The 7449-nt window shown below is 31.8% G+C and overlaps 1 non-coding gene across 1 annotated transcript; it reads left to right on the forward strand.

The window, feature by feature from the left end:
* Window positions 1-1727: 1727 nt before the first annotated feature.
* Window positions 1728-1834, forward strand: LOC139887283 (small nucleolar RNA R71). Its single transcript, XR_011773121.1, has one exon. It is a non-coding gene; the product is annotated as a small nucleolar RNA R71 (small nucleolar RNA).
* Window positions 1835-7449: the final 5615 nt, after the last annotated feature.

Genomic DNA, 7449 nt, shown 5'->3' on the forward strand with positions numbered 1-7449 from the left:
CTACTGTTCCTTGTAATTCTGGAAATTCTTTTAACAATTCTGCATGTGATTCTATAGTTTGAATATAATAACATGTATCATCTGCAGATTGCGGTTGTTGCATAGCTCTATCAACAGAAAAGGTAACACTCTCATCCTCTATACTTAGGGTTAGTTTCTTACCAAACACGTCTATCATTGCTTTAGCCGTGTTTAAGAATGGTCTTCCTAATATGAGAGGAACTTGAGAATCTTCTTCCATATCCAGAACAACAAAATCTACTGGAAATACTAAAGTACCAACTTTAACTAGCATGTTCTCCATTATCCCTCTATGATATTTTACTGATCTATCGGCTAGTTGTATGCTTATTCTTGTTGGTTTCAATTCTCCAAGGTCTAGTTTAGCGTATAGTGAATACGGCATTAGATTTATACTAGAACCTAAGTCTGCCAATGCTTCTATTGAACTAAGACTACCCAGAAAACATGAAATTGTGAAACTTCCTGGATCTGATAATTTTTCTGGTATCTTATTCAACAGCACTGCTAAACAATTAGCATTCATAGTAACAGCCGAGAGTTCTTCCATTTTCTTTCTATTTGTGATTAGATCTTTCAGAAATTTAGCATATCTAGGCATTCCTGAAATCACATCAATGAAAGGAAGATTTACATTTATCTGTTTAAACATATCCAAGAATTTGGATTGCTCGGCTTCAAGTCTCTCTTTTCTCATTTTACTCGGGTAAGGAAGTGGTGGTTGGTATGGTTTAACATAAGGTTTAGCTTTAACTGTGTTATCTTCATTAACCTTTTCAACTACAGGTTCTGTTTCCTTATCTTGTTCAGGTTGTGGTTCTTGTGGAGTAGGAATAGCTTCATCAGAAATTACAGGTATTTCAGGTGGTTTAAGTGTAATACCACTTCTTGTGGTAATGGCTTTAGCTTTTTCATTCCGGGGGTTAGCATTTGTATCACTAGGTAGACTTCCCGATTTTCTTTCACCTATTAACCTTGCTAGGTTACTTACTTCTTGTTCCAAATTTTGAATAGAAGCTTGTTGATTTCTAAATGCTTGAGCATTTTGTTCATTGGTTTGTTTCTGAGATGTGAAAAACTGTGTTTGAGATTCAACTAGCTTTGTCATCATATCTTCTAAATTTGGCTTTTTATCATCGGTTTGTGGTGGTTTGTTTTGAAAATTAGGTCTTTGCTGATTGTAAGTATTATTGGATACCTGTTGATTGCTAGGACCTTGTTGATTGTTGTATGGAACATTTCGATTATAATTCTGGTTTTGATTGTAAATCGGTCTTGGCGGTTGATAATTATTCTGATAATTATTTCCAGGCCTTTGGTTTATGTATGAAACATTCTCTCTTTGTTCCATTGTTAGTTCAATACTGAGACAATCTTTTGTCAAATGTGGTCCTCCACACTGCTCACAACTAATTCGTATTGAGTGAATATCCTTAGTCATCTTTTCCATTCATCTCTCGACAGCATCTATCTTTGCAGAAATGGAATCTAAGTCATGGCTAGAATCGGCTCTAGCTGCTTTAGATGATCTAACGATATCTTTTTCTTGGTGCCACTCATGTGAGTAGGAAGCAGTGTTATCAATAATCTTATAAGCGTCAGTTTCTGTTTTCTTCATAATGGAACCACCAGCTGCTATATCTATGTCTTTCCTTGTAGTGATGTCGCATCCTTGGTAGAATATTTGTACTATTTGACAGGTGTCTAAACCATGTTGCGGACATCCTCTTAATAACTTTCTAAATCTGGTCCATGCCTCATATAGAGTTTCATTTGGTTTCTGTGTGAACGTAACAATTTCTCCTTGAAGTCTTACGGCTTTAGATGCCGGAAAGAATTGTTTAAGAAAATTTTCAACTAAAACGTCCCATGTATCAATCGCCCCTTCAGGTAACGATTCCAACCAATCTTTGGCTTCTCCTTTTAAAGTCCAGGGAAATAACATGAGATATATCTGTTCATCTTCAACTTCTCTTATTTTAAATAGAGTGCAGATCCTATTAAAGGTACGAAGATGTTCATTTGGATCTTCCTTCAGCGCACCACTAAATTGGCATTGATTAGTCACCATGTGTAGGATTTGTCCTTTGATTTCATAATCTGGCGCATTAATGTAAGGTTGAGTAATTGCGTGACCTTGGCCAGTGCATTTAGCTCTCATTCGGTCTTCCATACTTAAAGGTTCCAGATTTTCCATAATTGAATTTGTTGAATCTGAATCACTAGAGGATTCTGATTAAATAGTTCGTTTCTCAACAATCTCTGTTTGAATGATTGGTGGTTTCGGAGGAAAAATTAATGGTTCAGGATCTATGAATTGTCCCTGAATATTCTCCGGATTCTCAATTGTGAGGTCGGGTTCAAAAAATGGATTATCGGAAATTTGAATTGGAGGACTTGGTCGACTGGATGACGATTCTAAAGAAAAATCAACGGCGACAATATTTGCTAGATGTCTTGATCGAGTTACAGGTGGTGAACGTACAAAAGGTGGTGAACGTTTTGCTCGGTGCATTCGCTGAATATCTTATTAGTTTTTTTTTTTAAAAGAAAGAAAAATTATATAAGTTATCCAATTAATAGACTTTTCTAATTTTGCCCACGTTTCGAATAGCCAAAAGATGCAGCAGAGGGGCAGGATTCGTTTGGTCTCAATATAATTGAGTACTGTTTGGCTCAAAAAACCCGGTCCACGTACAAATCCAACTATTACTACGAATCAGAAAATTTTGATGTCTATCAATTTAACCACTTAAAATAAATTTTTGTAATTTAAAGAAATTTAGAGAAGAAGTAGAAAATTCTATGTCCTAAAACTAGAATGGCGAGAAATAAGAAAGAAAAAGAGCGCGTCGGAATTAAAATTTGAGAAATAAGAAAGAAAAAGAGTGACTTATAAAACTTTAAAACACTCGACTAACCCAACCTTATTATTATCACTAACTTAAAATTAAAATTGCAAATTGAGATTACTAATTGGAGTGATAATTGATACATAGGTAAAAGGCGTCGAAAAATAAATAAGAAAGTAGCGCGTTGAAACTTAAAAAGGAACTAAAAACTAAGAATTAAAAGTTGCGTCTATAAATATTAAAGCTTACAAGTAAAACTATATCCCAAATGGCAATAACTTAAAAAGGTACTAAAATAAAAAAATAAAAAATGGCGTCGCAAAATTCTAAAGCATCTAAATCTTAGTCTAAAGAAAAAAACACTTAAGGAATTTTACGGCAAAGCCTAAAAATCTAGAAATAAAAATAACTACGGCAAAAACTATATCTTAAAACTAAATATGAGCGAAAAATACAAAAATTACTCTAAAACAAATAAAAAGGACAAAATATAAAAATATACTAAAAGTTGTAAAAAGTACAATTTTTATAAAAATATTATTTTTATATTATTTATTTTATAAAACTATTAATTTTATAATTTATTAAAACTAATTAAACTAAATAATACAAATTAAAGAATTAAAACTAAACTAATTAATAAAATATTAAAACCTAATTAGGGTTTAAATATAAAAAATAATAATACACCGTAATGATTACAGTTTTTAGGGTTGCTTGTGGCGTGTCAGGTGCCTTCATGCGATCGCATGAGTCCTAAGTTACCCGGCCATGCGATCGCATGGGCTAGGGTTTCGGGCCAGTGACTGGGCTGCTACAGTACTGGACTCGAGTGTTTTTTTTTTCTGTTTTGCTGTGTTGAAATAAATATATATAATATATTTTTATAATTTAAATAAAACTTATATTTTTATAAAATAAAGATAAAGAAACTTTTATAGAACTTAAATATTAACAAACTCTTAAAAATATTTATATTTTTGTTTTTCTTTTTATATTTTAGAATATTTAAGACGTATTTTTACAAAAGCGTATTTTTTTTTATAAAAGTAAACTAAAAATTAAATTTTTTTTTTTATATATATAGCGTTGCGCTTCCGGCTTTTAAGCTAGATTTGTTCCCCGGCAGCGGCGCCAAAAATACTTGATGTTATGCGAGGTGTATATTAAAATAGCTTATATTTTACAACGAAATACTATTAAATACGATACAATTTTACACAAGATATTTATTTATTTATAGAATGGATATACTTAAACCTTTCTACAACACTTATAGGCAGTGTACCTAATCGTACAGTAGTGTAGTTTTTAGTAAGTCTGGTTCGTTCCACAGGGAAAATCTTTTAAACAGAGCTTAACACTATATTAGTTTTAATTTATAAAAATACAAATATATATATATATATAAGTAATATTATTATTATAAAGGGAGATTTTTTACCGTTTAATGACCAGTTTGTCGATTTTAAAACTTTAGTCGCAGTTAAAACCTAATGTATAATATTAAATAAATAAAAGACTTAATTTAAAGCGTAAAGTAAATAACGATAATGAAATTGCGATAAATAAAAGTGCGATAAAATAAAATTACGATAATTAAAGAGTACGAAAATTAAAAGTGCAATTAAATACAATGACAATAAATAAAAGTGCAATTAAATACAATAACAATAAATAAAAGTGCAATAATTAGAAGTGCAATTAAATATGAAAATAAAGAAATTATGCTTATTTAAACTTCCGTAATCATGATGTTTGACGTGTTGATTTTTAGTTTTATGCCCATGGGTTAATTGTCCTTTGTCCTGGATTATTTAATATGTCCGTCTAGTTTTTGTCCATAACAGTCCATCAGTCATAAATATAAAGTGCGAGTGTCCTCGTCAAATTATCCTTATACCCGAAGTCAAATATTCCAACTAATTGGGGACTTAAACTGTAACAAGGTCTTAATACTTTGTTTAATAATTATACCAGGATATCGACTGCGTGTAACCCAAGGTTTTAATACTTTGTTATCAATTATGCCAAGTGTCCTGGTACATAATTTCACCCCTGTTTTAATAATTCTAGTGACTATTAATCCATTCCCGTGTCCGGTTAAATGAACGATTATTCGTACATATAAATATCCCGCCCATCGTGTCCGATCTAGTGTATATGGTTATTTATAGGTACATCCAATTGTAAATCTTTATATTAAAATTAACAAACTATCATTTAGTTAAACAAATATAAAGCCCATTAATAGCCCATAGTCTAATTTCCACAAGTGTCGTTCTTTTGTCCAAACCCCAATTATGGTACAAAGTCCAATTACCCAATTTTAGTATTTAGCCCAACATCATGATTACTTCGTTTTAAATAAGCATAATAATAATTTAGCTACGAGACATTAATGTAAAAAGGTTGAACATAACTTACAATGATTAAAAATAGCGTAGCGTTACACGGACAGAATTTCGACTTACACCCTTACAATATGCGCTAACATACCCTTATTATTGGAAATTAAAATTAAAATTAAAATTATAATATAAATATATATATAATACGTTTAGATAGAGAGATTGATGGATATATGTATTACACTGAACCAAACACGCGAATTTATAGGCCTGTGAGCTGAAAAAGGGCCTCATGCGATCGCATGAGGTTTGCCCTTCAAGGCCATGCGATCGCATGGCCAGCTGGGGAGGCTCAAAAGTCTTTAAAAATGTGGGCTGCTTATTTATTTATTATATAATATAATATATATAATTAAATTTAATTATATATATATTATATTATATTCTTGTACTCCGTTGACTTGTAATTTTTAGTCCGTTGCGTCGAGCGTTGAGAGTTGACTCTGGTCCCGGTTCCGGATTTTCGAACGTCCTTGCGTACAATTTAATATCTTGTACTTTGCGTTTTGAATCTTGTACTCTTGTAATTCTGAGACGTTTCTTATCAATAATTGGAACCTCTTTGATTGTACTATGTACTTTTGAGCTTTTTGGTCGTTTACGTCTTCAATTCATTGAATCTGTCTTTTATCTTCACCTTTTATTATTTAAACGAATATCACTTGTAAATAGAACAATTGCAACTAAAAGCTTGTCTTTCTTGAGGGATAATGCTATGAAATATATGTTCTTTTTTAGCATTATCAAGCATTCACCGACGAACCAATCCGAAACACCATTTTTTCTCTCATTTCTAGAATATCTCACAACGATCACATAATTTCTACAATTCTAAACCTTATTCATTCGTTTGTTCAAACCGCCAATCATTCCAGAGTAATAAGTCAACGAGCTTCGCGCTCGAGTAATCAATTTGGAGAATATGGTGCAAAACTTACCAGCTCCAGCAACAACATCAACACCAGTACCACCAACAACCCAAGTTTCAACATCACATGCCTCAACATCGCAATTTATACCTCGAGCATAATTTCCCAATTCTGCATCTTGTCCTTCATCGATTATCTTCATCCTACGTATCGTTCTACATCATTTATCTTCCTTCTACATGGCGATTATGTAATCTCTAATGTTTTAGAGATTATGTATTCTAGTTCCAACGATAAATCAAATGAGTTTAATATTATATTGACTCATTAAACCCATGATTACATCTGAAGAAAATATATATGTATGTATATTTTCATAAAGATTGTAACTTAAAAATTCTTTTGTACAAACTTTTAATGGTGAAAATATTTTAACGGGTAGGTAATACCCGAGGAATATTTAGATTTCACATTAATAAGTTACACTGTATATTCTTCGAATCTGATTCAACAGTCATTTACTATTCTACTTACATCCACAGATATACGAATCCGTTTACCATAGAACAACCATTTTCATTCAATTTCATAATTGGATTTTGACTTATCAGAATCCAACAAGTGGCATAATGAAGAAAACATTGGACAAAATAAAATTTGTTAGAAACAAACAATTTAACTATGAGAAGAATTTTGTTAAGAATCCACGCTAACTGTTCCTAGCTAATTGTTCCTAGCTAACTGATTAATTCGAATATTATATATTGAACTATATATGAATTATTGAACTATTAACTATGGACTATCAACTGTGAACTACCAACATTGGACAATTAAAATGAATTAAAATATTGACTATAACATATGAAACTAAACAATTCTTCAAGTTTGCCACTTGATTTCATCTTAAACCTCAATTGTATCTTGACGATTACAATCTGCGTTCAAACCTTTCATGATTCTTGAAAACACTTCAATCGAGAGGATGAACCAACCGCACTTCATCTACGGGAGAAAAGATTGATGCATATAGTTATGCACCTGAAAACACTCGAAAACTGAGTAAACGTTTAACATGTATCTGTGCTAGTTTCTTTGGTGTTGTTATTATCGAAAATAACTTTGCAACTCCTGTTCGAGATAGCCAGTTTTGTCACAGCTCCAGCAAGTCAACTTCAACTTTTCGTTCGAAACAACCTTATTATAACATTGACATATACGTTGTCTTTTCATCTTTGTTACCGGGAAACCTTTTATATTCTACAATACTACCAATAGATGTACCAGCAACTTCAT

This window comes from Rutidosis leptorrhynchoides, chromosome 1 (genome assembly GCF_046630445.1).
Source record: "Rutidosis leptorrhynchoides isolate AG116_Rl617_1_P2 chromosome 1, CSIRO_AGI_Rlap_v1, whole genome shotgun sequence".
NCBI lineage: Eukaryota > Viridiplantae > Streptophyta > Magnoliopsida > Asterales > Asteraceae > Rutidosis > Rutidosis leptorrhynchoides.